The 23,217-nt window shown below is 36.4% G+C and overlaps 1 protein-coding gene across 14 annotated transcripts in view; it reads left to right on the top strand.

The window, feature by feature from the left end:
- Positions 1 to 23,217, top strand: part of TRPS1 (transcriptional repressor GATA binding 1) — a 279,514-nt gene that overhangs the window by 90,204 nt on the left and 166,093 nt on the right. The window lies entirely within an intron of this gene.

The raw sequence follows: 23,217 nt of genomic DNA, 5'->3' as shown, positions 1-23,217 counted from the left end.
CAGCGTTAATATCATGCCTTTAACCAAGTGCAACTAACTGGTGCGTGTCAATCTGGGAGTTTATAGGTAATCCGGCCGAAGTGGGAGGAAGCAGCTGCCGGGCGTTTGTGTGTACGCGACACACACTTGATCGTGTGGGGTAGAAGTCACTTGTTTGTCCCTGCGTTCAGCTCTGATTGAATATTTGTTAGTCATTCCTGGTGGTTATGCAACACGGCAAGGGTGCTTTTGGAAAAGGGAGGCTCGGAATCCCAGAAGGATACACATCTGTTACCTTAAAATGACAAAATGGCTTTGAAGTTTTGAAGTGGTGTGACACAATTGATGGTTAATAAGGAATGTAGCAGAGATGTAAATCACTAAGAATGCAAAGCCCTTGGTGAGATATGAATACAGAAATGTGGTGTTTTTTAAAACTCACAGTACAGTTACATACACATGCTAGTTATGTTATTGCCAAAAGGAAGGAAAAAATGAGATAGACCCAAGTGTGAATGCTGTGAAGAGTATCCAAAGAAGAGAACCATGAATTATATATTATTGGGCTCTTGTAGGGAGAAAGACATAGTCCCACCTGGAAAAGAAACAAAAACTCTCTAAGATCCTTGAGCACTCTCTTCATGCTGTGTAAACTGTGACTTGTCAAGGAATATTTTAGATTTTGAAAATTCGTGAGCTCCCACTTGAGTGATGCTTGCTTTTTGCCTGAGGCACCACCACTTCAGCATCTCACCTTGACTCTGAGGAAGTTTTGAGCTTTCAGGCTGATTTCAAAGCTTTGTTCCTGCGTGGAAGGTAGGATCAGAAACACCAGATAACCTTTACAAAAGAGCTGGTTAGGAAATACCGTTCAGCCAGCCCAGTGCTTTGACCTGGAAGTTAGAGACCACTGAGTTCTCTTTGGATGTATTCTGAGGAGAAAAATTACTTTTTCCAAGGATGGCTTGGATGCTCTGCTCTCATTTCCTACGGAGTCTCTAAAGCCTGTCTGTGAGTTTTCTCTAGTAGCATTGAGAAATGCCCCTTAGAGGAGCACAGGTAATTGTAAAAGCTGTTACCTTTTCTGTCTGCAGTCATGCCCTGAAGCTAAGGAAGGGCTTGAATTCAGAAGAGGAGATGCCTTCTTGTGCACTGAGAGACAATCCTTCCTGCCTACCTGGAAGGAGCAAGTTGAACTAAATAACTCGGGAAAGAAGAGAAATAGTTCCTGTGCTTTTCAAGTGGGTGCTCAATTTAGGGAGCTTCTTTCTTATAATATGCATTTTATCTTTGTACACGCTCATCATTTTCTTAGGGAGTCAGAACGCTTCTGATCTCAAGTGGCTAAAAGGCAGGAAGGACATGCTCTAGGATTTTTAAATTTTAGGTTGCATCTTGACAGTGTGGTGGAATTGATGGCCTTACATATGTATGTATCACTAGAGCTTCCATGCTTCCCCCCTCCCCCGCCCCCCACTTAACAATGTTTTTTCATCCATGACATCTTCATTTGGTATCAAATTATGTGACTCTTTTACACTGTTTCTGGAATGTTACCTTTTCTGCCTCTATTTGTATATACTTAAGAATCTGGAGTGAGCAGTAAATTATGAAGTAATTTATGAAGCAGTGCAGCCTAAAATCTGAGCAGGATAGTTCTATTCTTTAAGCAGCCCGAGGATGATAATACTTTTCAAAAAAAAATTGTTTTTCTCAATTCCTGCACTTCCTTAATTCCCTGATTTCAACTTTCTATTGCATCATTTCAACTGTCTTTTCAGTTCCTCTGCATTAGATGCTGAAGTAGAAGATCTTCAGCAAGAGGCTACTTAACTATGTTTTATAATGACTATCAGATTCCTCACTGTAGGGTTTGTGGTACTTAAAGGCCATCATCTACTAAATTTTGAGAGCTGACTCCCAGAAATATATATCACTCAGTTCAGTTCAGTCGGTCAGTCGTGTCCGACTCTTTGCGACCTCATGAATCGCAGCACGCCAGGCCTCCCTGTCCATCACCAACTCCAAGAGACCACTCAGACTCTCGTTCATCGAGTCAGTGATGCCATCCAGCCATCTCATCCTCTGTCGTCCCCTTCTCCTCCTGCCCCCAATCCCTCCCAACATCAGGGTCTTTTCCAATGAGTCAACTCTTTGCATGAGGTGGCCAAAGTACTTGAATTTAAATAGTAGAATGGAACTTGAAAGTAACTTGCTGTTTGGCGTGTTTGTTTCAAAATAATAGTAAGAGATTTAAGAAATGGAAAATAGGTTTCAAAATGATTTTTTAAATTAAGTAGTCTATCTGATATAACATTAATAGAACAAGTATATTTATAAATACATTTATTCATGTAGTTTCTAATACTAAAATAAAAACTTGACCATCATCTTTGACTATTGTGCAGAGTGGTATCGAGAATTAAGTATGGAAAATATTAATTTAAAATAGTTTAACACTATGCTGGTAAATAATGGAAACATTTTTTAACACATTATTAACTGGGGGATTTTTGCAGAAACTAACGCCTGTGGCATTAATACTTCTCCTGTCAATAATGTGTTAAGAGTAAGCTGACTGGAGATAGGGTTATGTTACAAAGCATGTCATTATAATGTTGCTTGCAGTGTACTGGTTTTTCTGATACTTGTTTTTAACTGGTTTTAGTTATGAAATTTTGCTGTACTCCAAGTGAGGAAGGAAATATAAGAATCACAGAGAAGAGCTCAAGTTTCAAAATATTCATTAGTTTTCTTCACTTCTTTTTTCTCTTTCCTTTTTTCATAGATCAGTGTTTGGCTTTTAATTTTATACTCAGTGGCAGCTCATATATGTATATTTTCATTCAGTGTATGTCTTTAGATTTCCCTTGTTACTAGTATGAAATTGATCTTGTTATAAAAATGTCTAAATGGTGTATGTGACCTGTGTTTATCATTGTGCTTTGAATATGGCAGGGAACACATTAACATAAGCTTCATCTTGTAAATTGTTTTACGAAAATTGGGTTTTTCTGTGGATTAACAGTATTTCTATAAATCATTTTTTCCCTTTTATGACTAGAAATACTAAACCCTGTAGATGCTTTGCTAGAAATAATCCAAGTGTACAGGTAAACTTTAACTCTTCCTCTTTTAAAACTTCTAGATCTTATAAAACATGAATAAGCTCCTAAAAATGTTTTGAGTATGCATCATTGAAGTTTAGCTCCGTGAATAGGTTAACATATTTAATACTGCCTTGCTGAAAGCAAAATTAATTGGTTTTGTATTCAAATAGATGTTCCCTTCTCATTTTAAACTAAACAGTCTAGTATAGTCATAACTCAGTGTAGTCAGGTGCTATTTTCTGACCAGTATCTTGTAGAAATTTTATTTTCACAAGGATGTTGTTTATTTGGTAGCTTTCTTATGCAGATGTAACTGTATTCATTTTATTATTTCCTGGTTGAAAAATTCTAGGTTTCATTCTTGTAATTAACGTTTTAGATTGGACTGTATAACACAGAAAGCTTTGTCTTTTAGCTGATAACCACATTAAAAGGAACCAAACACCTGTCATGAAATTTCACAAAGATTTTGCCAAAGTAAAATACGTTAAAAAAATTTTTTTTTAAATAAAACATTTGGTTGGCAGATCTTTACTTTATGTAGTAAAGTTCTCCATGTCATGACAGAAGAGAATGTCACAGTCAGATAACTGATAATCTCTAATTCCTCCATCAGTGCAAATGCCCTAGTTATCAGTCCACATTGCTCTTGCACCTAGGCAAAATATAAATCTCTTTGTGATTGATTTTAGTTTGCAGTGTGCATTTATTTAGGGAAGTTTGTCCATTTTAGCTTGTACCTTTTGCACTGCTTGGTTTTGACAGAGATGTCTGGCCAGGGCTGTGGAGTTGAGTTTCAAGTTCTGGGTGTTGAGATCCAAGTTGAACCATTGGCTCAAAGAAAGGGCCTCCCAGGATCCTGTTCATCTGTATCCCAGAGAGGATCATGATGCCAGCCATCCTCCCAAGAGTGCTGAGCAACTTAGTTAATTAATGTTTGTCAGGCCATTTGAGATTGTCAGATGCAGGGTTCTAGATAAGTGCAAAGGAGTATGATGATTTGTTAATTTTGTAAATGTGATACCAAGACAGTACAAAGCAGGTGTTATTTCCCTCTTTCTTCAGTGGCGTTAAATTTATAGTTTAAAGATTGTTGATACCGGACAGTCCATTGAGATGCAAAAATGTTCTTTTGGGGACAGTCCATTGGCAGCCAAACAGACGTTTAAACAAACAACATTGTTGAATGCCTCTACAACCATTGACAGAAGATCGCAGGAACTTCTTTTAAACTAAAGATGATCTTTAGTGAGAAGTCTGATATTTATTGTTTTGCTTCATGTTTAATGAAAATAGAAGCAGCTATCATTTAAGTACTGTTGTCTTAACATAGTGTTTAGGTACGTAAGTATTTTCCTGACTCCATTTGAATTTTTTACTTGCATATGTCAAATACCATAGAGAAGGTCTAAACCAGGACAAATGGGGAGTATGTACTTCCCTGATCATCAGCTATGAAATAGTAGTTTATAAGCCATGTTGGTGAAGTTTCTTTTGAGGTAACTGTTGATATTTGTTTTGCCTAAGAATAAAATATTAAAAACCATTGACTCTATCCAGAGATGAACAATCCTTGTACATTGTAAGATTATGATTTAAAACAGTATGATTTAAATTCAAGAATATAATAGGTTTAGTTTAAAATAGCAATCATTCATCCACTTAGTTTTGTTTAATAGTGAACATAATCATTTTGTTTTTATTAAAGAAAATCTAGGTAGCTTTTTTCCCCTTTATTGGCTATTTATCTTTTACATTTAATATACCATATTTGACAATAGATCACTACTACAATCAACTTGATACGTATATGTTTGACCAATGGGATTTTCTGTTATTCTACTTTCTTTCTTTTAAGTCAGCTCCCCTGGCTCAAGTATTTTTTAAAAGTGCATTTTTTTTCTTTTTTTTGTAACCTAGGCTTTTTGTGAAGTCTGGCATAGTTCTGCTGGCCCAGGTTTCTAAGGCAGGGGAAGCAGATGTATCTTTTAGTGAATTGGGCTGTAAGTTTGTAGTCGCTGTGAAATGGTATCCTTCAGCACAGTTATCTGTTAATTATTTCCTGTATAACTATCTTTTGCTTGGCTTCCTTTTTTTTTTCACAGACGGCATGAGTCAGAAGATAACAGGGCCCAAAAAGGACCCTATTGTTGAATGTTCTTAGATGTTGGAAGTGAACAGTATTCAGAAAGTGGCCCAAGTTTCAAGAGCACAGATGCAGAATGATTCAAAAGTGTGTCAGCCATGAGCTACACACAGCCTTGGAGTGAATCTTAATGTTCTTCTGGCAAAGTCCAGTCTGATGAATGGATGGATTTCATAGAAGTGTTGATTACCTAAAAGCCAGGAAAATTTTTTACCTTGGATTTCTATGTGTTTTCTTATTTGCTTCTACCAAAAAAAGAGAAAATATTGTTTTCATTGTTATATTCTTTTACTCTCCGTTTCCTTTGATTCTGTTAGTGAACTTTCCTTAAGTGTTTGTAGACAAGCATGTTGATTACTGGGATGGTCTATGAATAAACTGAAGGAAGCTTGGCAAGCAGGACCTGGTGTGGTTGTGTTACTAGTTCAGGGAGCTTCAGATAGTTTCAGTGAACTTCCGGGAAGCTGTCTCCTTTATTTTGGTGAAGCAGCATTTACATTTATGTTGTGTTGTCTTAGTCCCTCAGTGGTGTCTGACCCTTTGTGACCCCACGGACTGTAGCCTGCCAGGCTCTCACTCATAGATGTTTGTGAAAGTGAAAGTAGCTCAGTCGTGTCCGACTCTTTGCGACCCCATGGACTATAGAGTCCATGGAATTCTCCAGGCCAGAATACTGGAATGGGCTGCCATTTCCTTCTCCAGGGGATCGTCCCAATCCAGGGATCAAACCCAGGTCTCCTGCATTGCAGGCGGATTCTTTACCGGCGGAGCTACAAGGGAAGCCCTTATAGATGTTTACGTTTAACTATAATTTACAAGTAGAATAGAATCTGGATGATGACCTTATTTGGAAAAAGTCCATAATATTCATCTTGTTATATATTTTTATTCTGTTATCAGTGATTAGAAATAAGGCAAAGGAATCTTACTTTCATTTTATTTTTGTAAGGACAGGACATTTGTAAGTTGGGAGGTATCATCTCCCATGTTAGGATGATCAGATAGCTCTCGCACATAATTTTACATGTTTAATTTTAAAATGTTTCTCACCCTTCCAAGATTTAATTTGGACATATTAATTATGAAAAGGGTAAGTTGTTTCATACCTGGAGATTTGCCTGTCTGTAGGATCACAATTAACCAGCAAAACTAAGGATATACACCTATATTTCTAAAAGGGAAAATACAGTTTACAATGTTTAAATAAGAAAATACATGACTGATAGCAAGTGTTGTCTCATGTTCAAGTTAACTGTCATGTAAACAGGTCATGGTTAAGAGACACAATAAATAAATATTGCTTGGAAAATAATATCCTAGAAATATCTAATTAAGAATTAACTGTTAAACTGAATTGACTGATGATGAATGCAGATAATTAAGGAAAAAGCAAATGATACTCATTAAGAGCTATTTCTTATGTGTATGAAAAACGACAAATATCCAATAGCCAGACAATATGATATGCTTCCCTTATATTACGTGTGCAGTACAGTTTATTTTTTAGAGAATTTATTTCGAAGTACTATTTATGTTCTTAAGCGGAGTTGAATCATGTTTCTTAGTGAAAGCAGTTAGCTCAGATAGACTTTCCTTTTGTAGGGGGAAAAAAATCTCTTTATTTTGCTTGTTTTCATTTTGCCTCCATGGATGATGTTTTCACTACCCTTTACAGTTTCTCGACCTAGTTTTTACATTCCTGGAGGTGTCTTGGATGTGGTGAATAATAGTGTGGGCTTTGAGGGAATATAAGAGAGAAGAACTTAATTTTTCCTCTTTAAAATATGAAATTTAATTATCTTTATTCTTCATTGTTGCCAAAATATTTACATTGATTCCATTAGAAAGTATTTTACTTTTGTAGGATTTTCAGAATGTCAGATAGAATAGTCTTTCTTTACTACTTCTTAAGAAAGTATTAAAAAGACAAGGGGAAAAAAAAAACCATTTTCTTGATTAACATTGAGTGTGGTTGTTATAGCCTAAAAATACAGAAACTCGGGCCTTTCTTAACCAATTAATGACATTTATGAAGACATGTCTGTTGTCATTTACAAACAGGAGATAAGTCAGACTTATATATGAAAATCTAAAAATTTACAAATGGAACATTTGAGAGAACTATTCCCCCTACTTGAAAATAATCATTTGCTTTAAAAATAAAACCTCAGTTAATAAGACTTTTAATATTTATTCCCTGAAACCTTAAAAAATGAAAATGTTATTTACTTATAACTTTTTAGAAGTCTTATCTGTTTTGCAAAACATGCTACAATTGAAGCAATGTTGGCCATATTTTAGGAGATACACATTTGGTTAATTTAATTCCTCTTAAAAAGTCAGGAATTTACAACCTAAAATTTTCTTGATAATTCAAGAAAATATATCTACTTTGCCTGAATCATGTAACTGATTCAAGAAAAGTTGGAGGTTTTTAAAATGTGGCTTGTTTAGATGGTCAGTCTATAGTCTACAAATTAAATATCCAGTTACTATGCCTTTCAAAACTTTATGCTATAGTAATATATCTCACACAGAATTTTTTAAAAAATGAAAATTTAGAGCTTACCTCAAATTCACAAAGAATTTAAATATTTTTAAGACTCTAAAATATATCCAACTTATACATAGCCCTCTCAAGTTACAGATGAGTTTGGAAGTGGGTGTGTTCCACCTTTAATGGAGTGTCTCTGGTTGTGATTCAGGCTTGAAAGGATTTTATTTTCCAGTAAAATTATACTTTATATTTTCTTTTTTACTCTTTCCTTGTGATGTAGTGGAAAGAGTACTGGATTGGAGGAAAAAGAGGCTTTGTGTTCTCGACTCACTTTGTGACTAACTAGCTGTGTGACCCTGGGTGAGTCACTCAATCTTAATGCCCTGTTTCCTTCTTTGGAAAATTATAGAGATAGAAGCATACAATTGCTCACATCTCTTTAAAGTTGCAAACTCTGGGACCAAGCAAATTTTCTATAAAGCCTTAAACATTTAGATCTGTGATAACTGAGTCAACTTTAAGACAAATATCTTAGTGATTCTAGTGTCCAAAGAGACATCATGTATTTGATATACAAGTTTCTAAGTCTAATTTCCCTCTAATGGCTGACAACCCATAAATTATAAACAATGCAGTCTAAAATCTTCAACAATTGTATTATTGGGGCTTATCTTATACAAGAAAGCTCATTCTTTGACAATAACTTTGATTCAAAGAATCATGTTATTAAGGGGCCACTTATGAATGCCAATAAAGAGAAGTCTGCACAATGAGAAATAAAATAATTCTGGTGAGAATATGACATGTTTAAAGTCTATTTCCTCAGTTTCTTGGCATTGAGTGATGATGCCTGTTTTGTTCACAGTCAGATGTTCAAATCAGAATTTTGGATGCAGAAACTAATTTTAGTAGGTGGGGTGCAAATTTCTTATGAGTCCATGAATAGACTCTAATCCCAGCTGTTTCATTACAATTATAAAAATAAAATTGGCTGTGAATCATTCAAACTCTATTTAATGGATGTGAATAATTCAGTTTTGTCCCACTGAAATCTTTAAACTGTAAACCTATCTCAGATTCTTTATGCTCCTTCAGAGTTAATATCTCCAGCATTCTTACCTGGAGAATCTTGGACAGAGGAGCCTGGCAGGCTACCATCCATGGGGTTGCAAGAGTCGGACACAACCTAGCCACTCAACCACCACCACATTCATGTATGAATTACTTGCAGTATTAGTGGTCATGATGAAAAGGACCATATTTGTACTCAGTCCCTGTGGGTTTCAGGAGAGGAGGTTGCCTCTAGGGTGGGGTTGATGATGAAAATGACAAATTAGGAAAGGTCTGTGAAAGAGAAAAGGACATCAAATTAGTGTTTGTTGACATTTTCTTTCCTATTAAAATATATACGTTCATTAGACATTTTGGAAAATATAAATAAGCAAAAGGAAGAAAATGACTACTCAACACTTTAATGTAATGTATCCCCCCCACACAAAAACATACACATACAAACATAGATTTGTATGTTTATTTTTAAGTAGCCTTCATTTTCACTTTATAATAAATTATAAACATTTTCTCATATTAGTGTATGTTCTGCTGCATCAGATTTACTGACTTCATAGTACTTCATTATGTACTGTACTGGTTGTGCCAGAAAAGATGATTATTTATCCCTTGTTGCCAGACTTTTAAGTTACTTCCAATTTTTTCTATGGTAAATAGTGCTGCATTGAATATATTGTGACTACATAATTGTATCTTGCTTACAATTTTAAATTGTTCAAACTAGCTTCCCTAAAATCAGTTTCCTCTATGGGGTGACATGGTAGTGGAGTTAATGGCGAGTATAGGTTACTTTACCAGCCCTATGTGTATATGTATTCTTCGGAAATGGGAAATGTTTCACTCGTGAGAACTGCCTCAAAGTGGTAACTGGGAAATAACAAACCCCAACATTTCCTGTAAAAATTATTATGGGGGAAAAGTTAATATGAGAGTTTGAATAAGGTATACTTCTGAAGCACCAACAAAGATTTAGTGATCTAGTTCACTTTTACGATTGAAAGATTCCTTAGTCATCTTGACATTCAAAGAATATTTAAATAGGGTAATGTAATGAGTCTTACAAGGTAAATATATATATAGTATACATATATTATATTATACATATACATATATTTAACATATACATATATCCTATACTTAATATTTAAAGGGATTTTACTGTCTCCAAAAAGATTCTTAAAGTTAATTTGCTTTGGTGATCACATAGAGTTGATGCCAGCAACTACTCAGTAAGGTACTTGGCACACACACAAACTCTATTTTAAACTATTTGAATTTATTTTATTTTTCTCAAAGTTATTTATGTAGTTTAAGGTAAGGTAAGAATGAAACTCTGGTGTTAAAAGGAAGTGTAGAAAATCACTTTATTCTAAATCCCATTTTCATTTTCTTTTTCAATCATCTCACTGCTATATGCAAAGTTCTTTCAAAGACTAGAGACTGTATGTATGTATAGTTTGTGAAATTTTAGCAATATACTCTTTTGTTTGGGGTTTTTGAGTACATAATTGGTTGTATGTGAATTTAAATACATTAATACTCTTTTAAGTTCAGGATTTATTTTCAAGGAACCAACATGTTTTGGGATTCTCAAATGGCACAGTGGTAAAGGATCTTCCTGCCAATGCAGGAGATGTAAGAGATGCGGGTTCAATCCCTGGGTCAGGAAGATCCCCTGTGGAAGGAAATGACAACCTGCTCCAGGATTCTTGCCTGGAAAATTCCATGGACAGAGGAACCTGGTAGGCTAGGTCCACAGGTCACAAAGAGTCAGACACAACTGAGCGACTGAGCATGAGCAACATGTGTTAAACCAAACCAACCTAGACTCAGACTTGAAAGAACTAGAAATCCAAAGTAAATGATAACTTTGTAGAATAATTCCCTGATATACTGGTCTTTAACTTTTTTTGTCCCATAGATAATAATTTAGCACCTACTTTGTTTCAGGAACCATGAAAGATCCTGTAAAGGGAATGGATATGAGTAAATTAGGGTTCTTACCTTCAGGTAATACACAATTATGTGTAGGTGATAAACTCTGAAATTTTTATTTTAGAAGGAAATCAGGAATCAATAGGATTTAGATCAAATATATTTAGACAGACCTTTAACTTGATTATCATCTATCACATTTTATATAGAATGGCTGGGAGTGGGGTGGATAGGTGGGCAGAATTGTAGACTGATTAGATTCTACTCTACGAGACCCTAGTCTACTCTCAGTTCAGTTCAGTTCAGTCACTCAGTCGTGTCCAACTCTTTGCGACCCCATGAATCGCAGCACGCCAGGCCTCCCTGTCCATCACCAACTCCCGGAGTTCACCTAAACTCTTGTCCATCGAGTCGGTAATGCCATCCAGCCATCTCATCCTCTGTCGTCCCCTTCTCCTCCTGCCCCCAGTCCCTCCCAGCATCAGAGTCTTTTCCAATGAGTCAACTCTTCACATGAGGTGGCCAAAGTACTGGAGTTTCAGCTTTAGCATCAGTCCTTCCAATGAACACCCAGGACTGATCTCCTTTAGAATGGACTGGTTGGATCTCCTTGCAGTCCAAGGGACTCTCAAGAGTCTTCTCCAGCCCCACAGTTCAAAAGCATCCATTCTTCGGCGCTCAGCTTTCTTCACAGTCCAAGTCTCACATCCATACATGACCATTGGAAAAACCGTAGCCTTGACTAGACAGACTTTTGTTGACAAAGTAATGTCTCTGCTTTTTAATATGCTATCTAGGTTGATCATAGCTTTCCTTCTAAGGAGCAAGCATCTTTTAATATCATGGCTGCAGTCACCATCTGCAGTGATTTTGGAGTCCTCACCCCGCAAAAATCTTAAAACTCAACATTCAGAAAACTAAGATCTTGGCATCTGGTCCAGTCACTTCATGGCAGATAGATGGGGAAAGAATGGAAACACTGAGGTGTATAGTGATTCACCTAAAATGTGATTCACCTGTAAAGTGATTCATGTGTATATATATAAAACTGAATATATATATATATACACACACACACACACTTTTTCAGATTCTTTTCCCTTATAGTTTATTACTAAGTGTTGAATATAGTTCCTTGGTCCTTGTTGATTATCTATTTTGTATATATAGTATATATGGGGCTTCCCTGGTGACTCAGGTAGTAAAGAATCTGCCTGCCATGCGGGAGACATGGGTTGGGTCCCTGGGTTGGGAAGAATCCCTGGAGGAGGGCATAGCAACCCACTCTAGTATTCTTTCCTGGAGAATCCCCATGGACCGAGGAGTCTGGTGGACTGCAGTCCATGGGGTCACAAAGAATCAGACACAACTGAGTGACTAAGCAAAGCACATAGTGTACACACACACACACACGCACGCACACGCACGCACACATAGTGGTATGCATATGTTAATCCCAAATTAAATTTTTTTAAGAGAAGAAATTCTCTTTTCTTAATAAAGCCAGCAAGAAAAGTCTCCTGGAAGAGGTTTCTTATTGGTTGGTTCAAGAATGGTTGGGGTTTCAATAGATGGGCAAGGGATTACTAGGATGCAAGTATGCAGTAAACCAACAAACAAGTGCTTTGGTGTTTGGAGAACTTGAGGAGCAATCGAAGTCCAAAAGCTAAAACAACTCAAAGGTGAGCTTTATAACTCCGGCTTAAAATATAACATAGTAGGTGAGCCCTGCTCTAGAGTGACAGTTACTGTTTTGACATATATGAGATTAAATTTTAAGATCCTCTGTATGGCCAAATTATTTGTTAATTGATAGGATTCAGAAATTTGCAGAAACGTTCATACCTCAGTGATCTTATTATTTATACTTACAATAAACTCAAAGGAATGAATAAATTTTAGAGCAGAGTTGGGTTCTTTAAATCAGTCTGAAGTAAGAATTTAATAAATTCTTTAATTAGTATAAATAAGTAGCAGAAGCATCATTATACTTTATATATGTATAGTGTATATAGCATATATGTAAATTACTTGTATTCAAATATAAATTAAAAATAATTCTTCATACTCTACATCTATTCAAAAGAAATATAAATGAAAAAAAATCTTGAAAACCTGTTTAAAGCATATGCCATACACACTGTACTAGTTTGACTGATTCATTATATATAAGAACTATTGTATTTTAGTTTTATTTATTGGTGTTCTGATTAATTCACTAATCATTTCTTTTAGCTTTAATCCTTTGGCTCATTTTCATGTCCTATTTAATGTATTTAGTCATTGAGAAAAAAGAAATTCTTGCCTGTGATATGTCACCTGTTGTTTAATGGCTCAAACTGTTACATATCTTAATACTGTATTACATTAAGTCATTTTAAAAGCATTGCTTTTCCTTTTGTTTAAATTTCTTACCGTTCCCGGGATATTGGTAGGGGGTTAATGGAAGTCTTAATTCAAATCTCCCAAGCTTCGAGGCTTTCAGTTTTTGTAAACAATTTGGATCTGAGAGATAGGTTTATGTCTTTTTACTTGTCTATTTACTGATTTAATGGTAATAAAAATCATAAGTTTTAAAATTTTCGTTGTAATAAGTATAAATTAAAATGCATTTTAAATCAACCACCATCCATTGTGTGATGATCACAGAATTTATGGCAGTTTTTAAAAAAACTCTCTGTAGCTAGATCATTATCTTTTAAAAGTAAACAAACTGTCTTCAATGCACTGATATTCCTTTATGAAAGATAAGCCTTTTAAGTTTTATATCTAGACTGTTTCTAAGAGATTCTTTCTATACTCACAGGACTGTGAACTCTAATCATGACTTAATCAATCTCACTTGGTTCATAATTGCTAACCCCAAACCATAGGTGGGTAAAAGCTCTGAAAGAGGTAAAGTCGTAATACAGTTGGATTCTACACTTGGACCCATGAGCTTAGATTCATAAATTATCCATCTTTGTGACCAGACCAAACTAGTTCTCCCATTTTGTGACTAGACACTGACTGCGCTATTCAGGTTCAGTCAGATGTCTTAACTGTTCTGTATTTAATGAATCAGATGAGTTTTAAACATGGCTTTGAGTTGGGATTCATGTGGACTTGATCTCTAAGGACTAGTTTCCAGTCCTTTTGATTTTAATGGATGAATTTCATTGCAGTGTTAGGATTTTTGTGATATTCTCTGGATGTGAAATTGAGATCCACTGAAGTACTTGTGCATGTGTGTGTGTGTGTGTGTGTTTCTGAGGTTTTTCCTCTGAAAGCCAAGAGGTATTTGGACAAGTTTGGAACACAATAGAGCAGTGATATGATAGAAACAGCAAATACCAGATTTTATAATTTATTCCTTTGTGAATTTTTTTCACTTAATAGATTGTGGGCTCCTGAGAGAGAAGGGCCATGGCATTTTTATATTTTTGTTTCTCATCAGCCCTGACATATTGCTCATCTCATAGAAGGTCTAGAGTCAATACATATTTAATTGAATAGACTTCTATGAGGATATATGTACTTTTTTAAAATTTGAAAAAAGAAAGTCAAAGTGAAGTCACTCAGTCGTGTCCAACTCTTTGCGACCCCATGGACTGTAGCCTACCAGGCTTCTCCGTCCATGGGATTTTCCAGGCAAGAATACTAAACCACCTTTTTAATTTCTGTGTGAGACTGCAATACTGCTTATATAATTTCCTACCATTAAGTTTATAATTACAGACATTAATATTTAAGTATCCTTTTTAGGACAAAAGGATTAGTTATTACTTATATATATATTTTCACAATAGCCTTTAAGTATTTGGTGAGCTGTTTACTCTGAGTCAAAAAAATAATAAAAATATACCAGTTTGGGGTTTACATTAAAAATTGAGCTTTCTTGGACCATTTAAAGTATGAACAGTTTTCTGATTTATCTGGTGAAATAGAGATTTCTCAGGGTTGACAGACTTTTTTGATATAGCAATCTGCCAATGTGTTTCTAGGTTTAAGAGTTCCAGTAAAACCTGTTTATCTTTATTTTTAATTCACTTATCCAAAATGTATTTACTTTGTGTAAATTCTTTTTTTAAATGATGACTCTAAATTACATTTTGGTTGAAATCATCAATCTTGTGCACAGTTAATGGTTTTATAGAGCATGAGGAATTGAACACTGAAGAAAGTTTCATTGTTCTCCACTGTTCCCTGTAAAGAAGGGAAACATTGCATACTGGGTTCAAAATAAGAGGGAATGGGCAATGGGATCCTTTATTTCAGTAATTTTATGATCAAGTCAGGGGATCAAAGGCTTATAAGACTACAAAATGTGATATGAGGAAGAGAAGGATATCATAGATGTTATTCCTTGAACATGGAACATCCCATTTACTAGAGACAAAACCTGGAAAGGAGAGTTTGAAAGCTTTTGTGAACTCAGGAATACATGTGTAGTTTGTACTAAAAACTTAATATCATCTCAATTTTCTTGCTTAGAAGAAATGAATAAAAGTATGAGTTGTGTCTGTGGAATTGAAATTTATAAAGTCATAGAGCTTTGTTCTTCAAATGGAGTTCTTTGTTTTCTTGACCTTTGTAATCTGGGGAGAAGAGTGAGGAGGGGTATAACTGTAATGCAAGAGAAAGCTGGTGATTTACTCTATTCTTAGCCCTGATGGTGTTGAATTTTGCCTAACTATAGTATTCCTCTGGTACCAGATTCATTGCCTTTCAGGGTTGGCATCCTGCAGATAGGAAGGATTCATGAAGAAGTAGTCAAAATCAAGAAACTCTTCTGCTGCAGTCTTGCTCTGTACAGTTAGTTATTTTTGTCTGGGTGGTTTACAGAGATATAACTCCTTCAATCATCTAAATGTGATGTAGTAAAAGTCATTTGCAGGAAGTGAAACTGTACTTGGTTACTTTTTTTCACTCAAAGGCTAATGTGATTAGCTCTAAAACATTTGTTCATCTTTTTATACAGTATCTGAACTATGCCCATGGAAGACATATGGATTTAAATAGTACTTGGCTTACCATCTGCTGATAAGGGAAAGTGAGATGCTAAATCAGAGTGGCAGGAAAGTCTATTTCAGTAGAAGCTATTTCGATCTGAAATACTGTAGGCAATCTTACAGAGTATTTTAATTGGGATTATATTGATGTGTGTTAGTAAAAGGAGTATATATGCTGGTATGGCTCAACTTAGATAATTATTAAATTTGTTTAGAGATGTAGGGCAGGGCAAAATTTTGATCCCATTAATTGTAGCCATTTTTCCCCTAAAATAGTCATTTGTGAAAAAACCTTTCTGATTTATTCTTTTGAGAGCAATGGTACATTGTGTATGTCATACCAGAAATCAGAACTTAAAACATCAGCTTATCAGATAAATTAATTAGATATTAAACAATTTATTCTTTTAATACATGCTTATTTGTTGAATATTTTATTGCAAACTGCATTTTTATAAACCCAGTTTAACCTTGGGGAGATTAGAAGAAGAAAACAGAATATCTGTTTTAAAATGCTGAAATATAATGCTGAGAAATCTGTAATTATGCCAAATGTATAAGAGATGCGGGTTCGATCCCTTGGTCGGAAAGATCCCCTGAAGGAGGGCATGGCAACCCTCTCCAGTATTTTTGCCTGGAGAAGAGGAGCCTGGTGGGCTCCACAGACATACAAAGGAGCCTGGCGGGCTACAGTCCATAGGGTTGCAGAGCGGACATAACCAAAGCGACGTAGCATGCACGCACATGCAAGCACGTATGTTTCAGGGTAAATTTTTGAGAATCTGAAGTCATCTAGGCATTAAGAATTCGATGAAATACAGTATAGTTTGAATCATGTATAAATACGTGCATAAACCTGTATGTGTGTTTATATATTATACATGTTTATAATCTTGATTAACTCTTAAACCATGTCCATTTTTGTTTCTCAAGTTAATCTGTCATTCTTTTATAATACATGTGTTTGGAAAATCACTTTTTGTTGAATTGATACATGGTTTCTGCCTCCTGAGAGGAAGTACAGTAAAAGGGTACTTCACTATGTCCAGGAATTATGCCAGTCGCCTTCACAGGCATAATCTCAGTTAATTCTCTGAACAACACTGTAATGCCGAACAGCTGCAACTTTATTTACAAGAAGGTGCAAAGGTATAGAGAAGTTGAGTAAGTTGCCCCAAAATAACACAGTTAGTCAAGTTTGGAGGTTTTGTCCTTTGTGCATTGGGCTCAGTGCTCAGGCCAAGATGAATAAAAGTCCTTGACCTTGAACAAAGTCTGTGAGATGACGGAAGCATAATGGGATGATGTTATTTTTTCTGGCTGCATCATGCAGGATTTTTAGTTGCCTGACCAGGGAGCAAACCTGTGCCACCTGCATTGATTGGGAACATGGAGTCTTAACCATTAGACTGCCAGGGAAGTCCCAAAACAGGATGATTTTTAATGCAAAGTGTAGCAGCAGAGAAGGCGGTACTGTTTGCAGCAGTTATTTTGGTCTGAGACAAGACAAAGACACACTGGAGATGATGCCTGAGCTGAATTTTGATTTGATGAACAAGACGGAACAAGAGGCCAGGGAATCACAGCAGGAGCCTGGTGTGGGAGTCCTGAACTTGAGTCTGAGCAGTTTATCTCAAGCAGCACTTTACAGTCTAGTAGGAACTTGCCACACATTTATGGAGCACCTGAAGTGCCACTTATTTGAACTGAAATATGCACAGCAGATTCCTAAGACTGGATGTGAAAAAAGATCAATATTAAAATTATCATATGATACAATTTTATATTAATTACATTTTGAAATATCAGTATTTAAAATATATTTACTCCAATAGATATGCGTAATAATTTTGCTTTGATTCATTTAATTTGACTCACAGATTTAATAAAAAAGAGATGGTTAAGTGGCTTGGAAACTTTAGCATTTTTGCAAAGTGTTACTTCTGTTGATACTGTTTTGTTGGTGTGTTTGAGTTATTAAATTGACAGATTTTGGGTACACTGGTCTTTTTAAGAAATTTTTGGGCACCTCACCAATTTATTTCCACAGGAAAATATGAGTGAGGTCCTGAAATCTTATATATAATGCATCATTTCTTAGAACTGTTTTTTTTAATTTAGAAACTTCGCATCCAGTTTCTTGCAGGTACATTTATGGTTTTTAAGATATTTAAGACTATTTTCTACTCTGAAATAATTGCTCTTTTGAACTTAAATATTTTCTAAACTTTTTTTTTGCAAAAGTATATATTTTTCAAGACGTGGAACCTCAGAAATTTCTGTTTTACTTTGTTTGGTACCAACTGTCATCCTCACCCCCGCCTGGCACCCACCGGCAGCTCAGATGGTAAAGAATCTGCCTGCAGTGCAGCAGACCAGGATTTGATCCCTGGATCAGGAAGATCCCCTGGAGAAGGGAATGACAACCTACTCCAGTATTCTTGCTTGGAGAATTCCATGGACAGAGGAGACTGGCAGGGTACAGTCTATGGGGTACAAGGAATCAGACATGACTGAGTGACTAACACACATAAATTTATTACATGGAAATTTAGTACATTAATTTTCTTTACTAAGGACTCATAAGGATTAATTGAGAAATCTCAAACAGTCTGTAAACCCCAGATCTTACTGGGGTTGGCAAAATATAGGTCAGCACTGCAGATTCTACCAAGAAGCTTTCCTTCCTTAAATTACAGGATGCAGCTTTATACTGAATGAAGTCCATTCAATTGACTTTGTGAAGTTCCACAGCTATGTTTGGGCCTTAGACACAGAAAGTGTTTCTCAAAAGCGGTTGTTATATTTTGTAACTGTTCACTCTTAGAAAGACCACAGTTAGGGTTAGCAGCACATTATTGTCGTTGATTTATTACAGACTAACCCAGAATTACTGATGAGTAAATGTCCTTTTTATATATCAGAGAAAAGTGTTCTCCTATCTTTTTAAGTGAGAAAAAACCAGGTTTCCATGTCAGTATTTGAATGTTGGTGATAGCAAATGGCCCAGTAAATGCTTTTCCTATTTTTCCCTCTCTTTCTTTCCCATCCCCAGTCTTCCTTTCATTCCCTTCTTTTAGCTAATGTCTTGAGTATAATTCTATAACTACCTAGAAAGTCTCTTTGCAAAGGAATGATTTGAAACCCAGCATCAGAGAGGAAATAAAGCCTAGCCTCTTAGAACTAGGAGATCATTGATTCCAGTCTTTTCATCTCTACCGCATCATGAACACTTGGAAGAGGAGTTATTTCACTCTGCTCTCCAGTCATCCTGAGAGAGTTGCAGGAAGTACAGGGAATCATATCCACTTTGTGGATTCTACAGTGGAAACAGAAATGGAGCCAGTTCACATGAGAAGTCCACCTTGGCAGTGAGAGGTATCTGGCACACACTCCTCTACTGTCCATATTATATAGGTGTGACCTGGTGGGTGGTACCTTTCTTAGCCAGGCTACTTGTCTCAGGGATTTGGAAGAGACGTTATCAACGCAGTTAAAACTTTAAGTCACTGTACCAGTGTTCCAAATTCTCTTTCTTGTATTTGCCTTGAATATGTTTCTGAATATATAGGAAGACTTTGTCTTGGATGTGTGTGTGTGTGTGTGTGTGTGTGTGCTCACAGTCAGTTGTGTCTGACTCTTTGTGACCCCCTGGACTGTAGCCCACCAGGCGCCTCTGTCCATAGGATTTCACAGGCAAGAATACTGGAGCAGGTTGCCATTCCCTTCTCCAGGGTATCTGCCTGACCCAGAGATCAAACTTGCGTCTCTTGTGTCTCCTGCCTTGGCAGTCGGGTTCTTTACCACCAGCGCCACCTGGGAAGCTCTTGTCTTGGATAGAAAGTTTTATTTATTTTTTTTAACTGAGCAACTTCCATCACTATTATAGAGAATATTCTCAAAGATACCGTGTTTATAGATTCTTCCAGGCTCCATTCCTCGAAGTGTAATTTCTGTGTCAGGATATGCACATGAACACATGGGCAGGTAATGCTGGATTAGTCTTTTGTTTCTGATAGCAGCAGATGGTTGTGTCTGTTCAGAATTTTGCTAGATCAGAATGGCATTGGAGATAGGAATGAAGAATCAATGGGTGGGAAAAAACGTGTGCAAGTAAGAATTCTTGTACTCACTTTTTCAGTTATGCTGATGTTTTAGTCCCTTGATGCCGTTTATCAGAGCTACTTCTTTTCATCATGTGGTGAATCATTTTATCCCTTGATCTCTCTGTCTTTAGAACAAGTATATTTTGGGTTTGACTGATAGCATATGACTTGACAGTGTCAACCAGCCTTTTCTTTCAAAGGTGCAAACTGCTACAGTTGTTAAGAATATTTAGGAACAAAAAAATGTAAATTTTTTCAGATGAGTAAGATTTGCAGACGGATTTAAGGTAAAAAGTGGAAATGCAAATGCTGCAAATATACTTAAGTTATGGAAAGATTATCACAGTTATCTTATCAGATGTCAGAGCAATGGCATTGTCTTAGTTTCTCAATTTTTCCTTCTGTTTTTCATCGTAATTTTTTTCTTTCATAGAACAGTGTGAGGGATTTAGAGGTACTAGCCATTTTTAGCTACTTATTTTTGGAAAAGTTTTGATTTTTAACTAAACCTGGGTACATTGGAAGTGTATGACTAGCCCCGATTTTATTATCACTTCTGTAGCTGTCTTACATTTTTACAGATAGTCAGAGGCCCACATTGTGGTGACTTGAAGAGTCATCATCCCTATTTGGAAGAATGAGTGGCAAAAGTGATGACATTCTGTTTCTTCTCACTGTTTTCTGATTTCTGGAGCACTGCCATTCTCCACATTTCCTCTGGCCCTAAGAATGCCAGCTGGCTATTTGCAAAAAGAAGAGGAAAGAAAGAAATGCAAAAACAACAACAAGAACCCAGAAACCATGGCTTAGGGAACCTGGACGCAGCCCTCCCTGAGTGCCCAGTAGCCTGGAGCTCATTGGCCAAGCTGTTTCTGCTGTTTTGATACTCTGCGCACCTGGATCCTGGCCATTTTCTATTCTGCCAACTGGCCTTGGGCGATTGATCAACTGTTCTCCTTACTTCAGGCTTGGAGAAGCAGAAGTGTAGTTTCTCTCCGTAGTTCTGACCTCCCTGCTTTGGAGAAGTCTTGTTGGAGACTTCCAGCCTGTCTAGATTGCTTCCACGTAGCTTTTCTGATCATCTCCTAAGACCTCAAACAAAGGGGCTGCATGACATGTAAACAGATAGACACATACGCACATAAATATGCACACACAAGCTTGTGTAAATAGTTGTATGGTTAGATATGAATGGGCACAATGCACTGTGTCATTTGGCTTTAGGATAGCATTTGACCATGCACTTGTCCACCTGTGTGTCGTTGTGGAGGTATACCTCAAGGGACAATTAAATTGCAAGGTAGACAGTGTTACTCACACGTGGACTTAGAAATTCTTTCCCTTTGAAGTTTCAAGTTAATTTTTTTCATTTCTTTTAATTTGGCGTGATAAAAAAAAAATGTTGTCCTTTGGTGAAATCAAAATTATGGAGCATATGATGCTTTTCCTTTTTTGGAGCTTTTTTTTTTTAATGTACTGAATATGTGTATGAAATGGTACTGTGAATTACCTCAATAGCTTTTGCTCGTAGGATCATTTTCTCAGCCAGCTCACCTTGGAAAGACACCTTCTGCAATTTCCACTGAATTACAGAAGCCGAGACAATCGGTGGAATTTTTTCTTTTCGTTTTGATTTACTCTGTGCTACTTTGCTTTGTAGTACTTTGGCGAGCTCACTGACATATGTATGAAAGCACAGGCTCATGAAATGGAAAATAAAATCAAAACAGGAAACTCTAGTATGTTTTGTAATAAAGAAAACAAGAAAAAAATGCATTATCATTTTTTCCAATGCAGTTAAATCAAGAGACCGCTGATATTAACATTTATCTAATTAGTGTCCCTGCGGCGTAAACCATCCTTCATCTTCATCCACTTCTTTTGACAGGTGTGTATGCTGTCAGACTTGACCAGCAGAATACACAGTTGGGATTTTGAAAATAGACTTTGCATCTTGTTGTAGGCCAGCCTGCTAAAAGATAGTGTTGGAAGAACCACTTGTGAGCGCCTTGTGAACTTAAAAAGAAAAACACCTGTGCTGTCAGCGGCACTGCTTCCAGTCAACAAACAGTTCACATTGTTATGTGCCATTTAACTGCTCTCTCTCTGTCGGCAGGAGTCCTTGTTTCACACCTGAGGGTTGTCAGGTCAGAAGTCAGAATAAAACCCCAAAGTCTCTAACTTGAATTTCAACAGTGAATGAAGATGAGGATTTTTTTTTTTCCCAAGCCAATTTTGCGATTCTGTGTATACCCAGGAGTCTCATATACCCATGTGGCAATACCGTGTTAAACATTATTTTTCCATAAGAATCTTCCTGTCACTCAGCCATATTCTAGAAACGTGGATGTTTATTAAAAATCTCTGTTTATGTATTATAGAGTATGTAGAAATGTTTGACTGTTTTTGGTATGACCCTGTTGTTAACATTCAAGGGTATGTGCCATTATTTAGAAACCTATAAAAGTTACATCCATTGGGGTTAATGTTCAAAACCTACAATGGATGTAGACAGTGGTCAGAGAAATATCCTTCTTCAAAAGGACAGACCTATCTCATCAGTTCCTGTATGTGGCCTCTTGCTGTAGCAAATCGTGTTCCTCTTATCCGAGCCTGCTGCAGGAATGGACAGAAATCTGTCCATTCAATGTTGGGGTCCCAACATTGTGAGGGAGTTGGTTGAATTCAGCATTTTGGCACCCAAAACTGGAAAGGGATAATTGATGGCCCATACGGTACGTGTGTAATGGGTATTATCAGCTGTTTAAACATACACCAGTTATTTTCAAGCTTTCCAAACCCATCTGTCACCATATTGTCCAGTCACATGAAATAAATTGTCATTTCTCTCTGTATAAACTGATATGGTCCTAATTGATTTCTGCTTCAAACTTTTGTGTAAATAGACTTTCCATCATCAGGCTCTATTGTTTATTTGTTTCTGCTGTTGTTTCCCCTACCAGTCATTTATTGCAAAATTTTTGCATGTTTAAAAAAGGAGAAAAAAAAAAAAAAGCAGGTGTAGCTAGATGGCCACACCATTAAAAAGAAAGTGTTAAAGACAGTAGATCCGGGGTTAAAAAGCACCTTGTAAAAACGACAGCATAGTTTCTTTTCTAACGCGTATAGTTGAGTCAAGAAAATCATAGTACATCTTCATTGTAAATCCAAACAAGGGTCTCATAGTGTCTCACTTAATCAGTGATATTTTCCTGTTTTCTTCTTCACAGTGTAAGGTGTGATTTGACATAAGTTCCTGGGCCTTTTAGCAATGTTGGCAGGCTTCATTCGTAACTGGGGAGGATAGGCGAGAGCTATGAGCACTTCTCTCTGCGAGAATGCGTAGGATGCTTCTGGTTCTCTAGAGAATTCTGTGGGGGCA

This window comes from Bos grunniens, chromosome 14 (genome assembly GCF_055505025.1).
Source record: "Bos grunniens cultivar Pamir isolate PY7600 chromosome 14, Bosgru_T2T1.0, whole genome shotgun sequence".
Classification (NCBI taxonomy): domain Eukaryota; kingdom Metazoa; phylum Chordata; class Mammalia; order Artiodactyla; family Bovidae; genus Bos; species Bos grunniens.
Note: the sequence above shows the minus strand (reverse complement) of the source record. Positions and strands in the feature narration are given on the sequence as shown.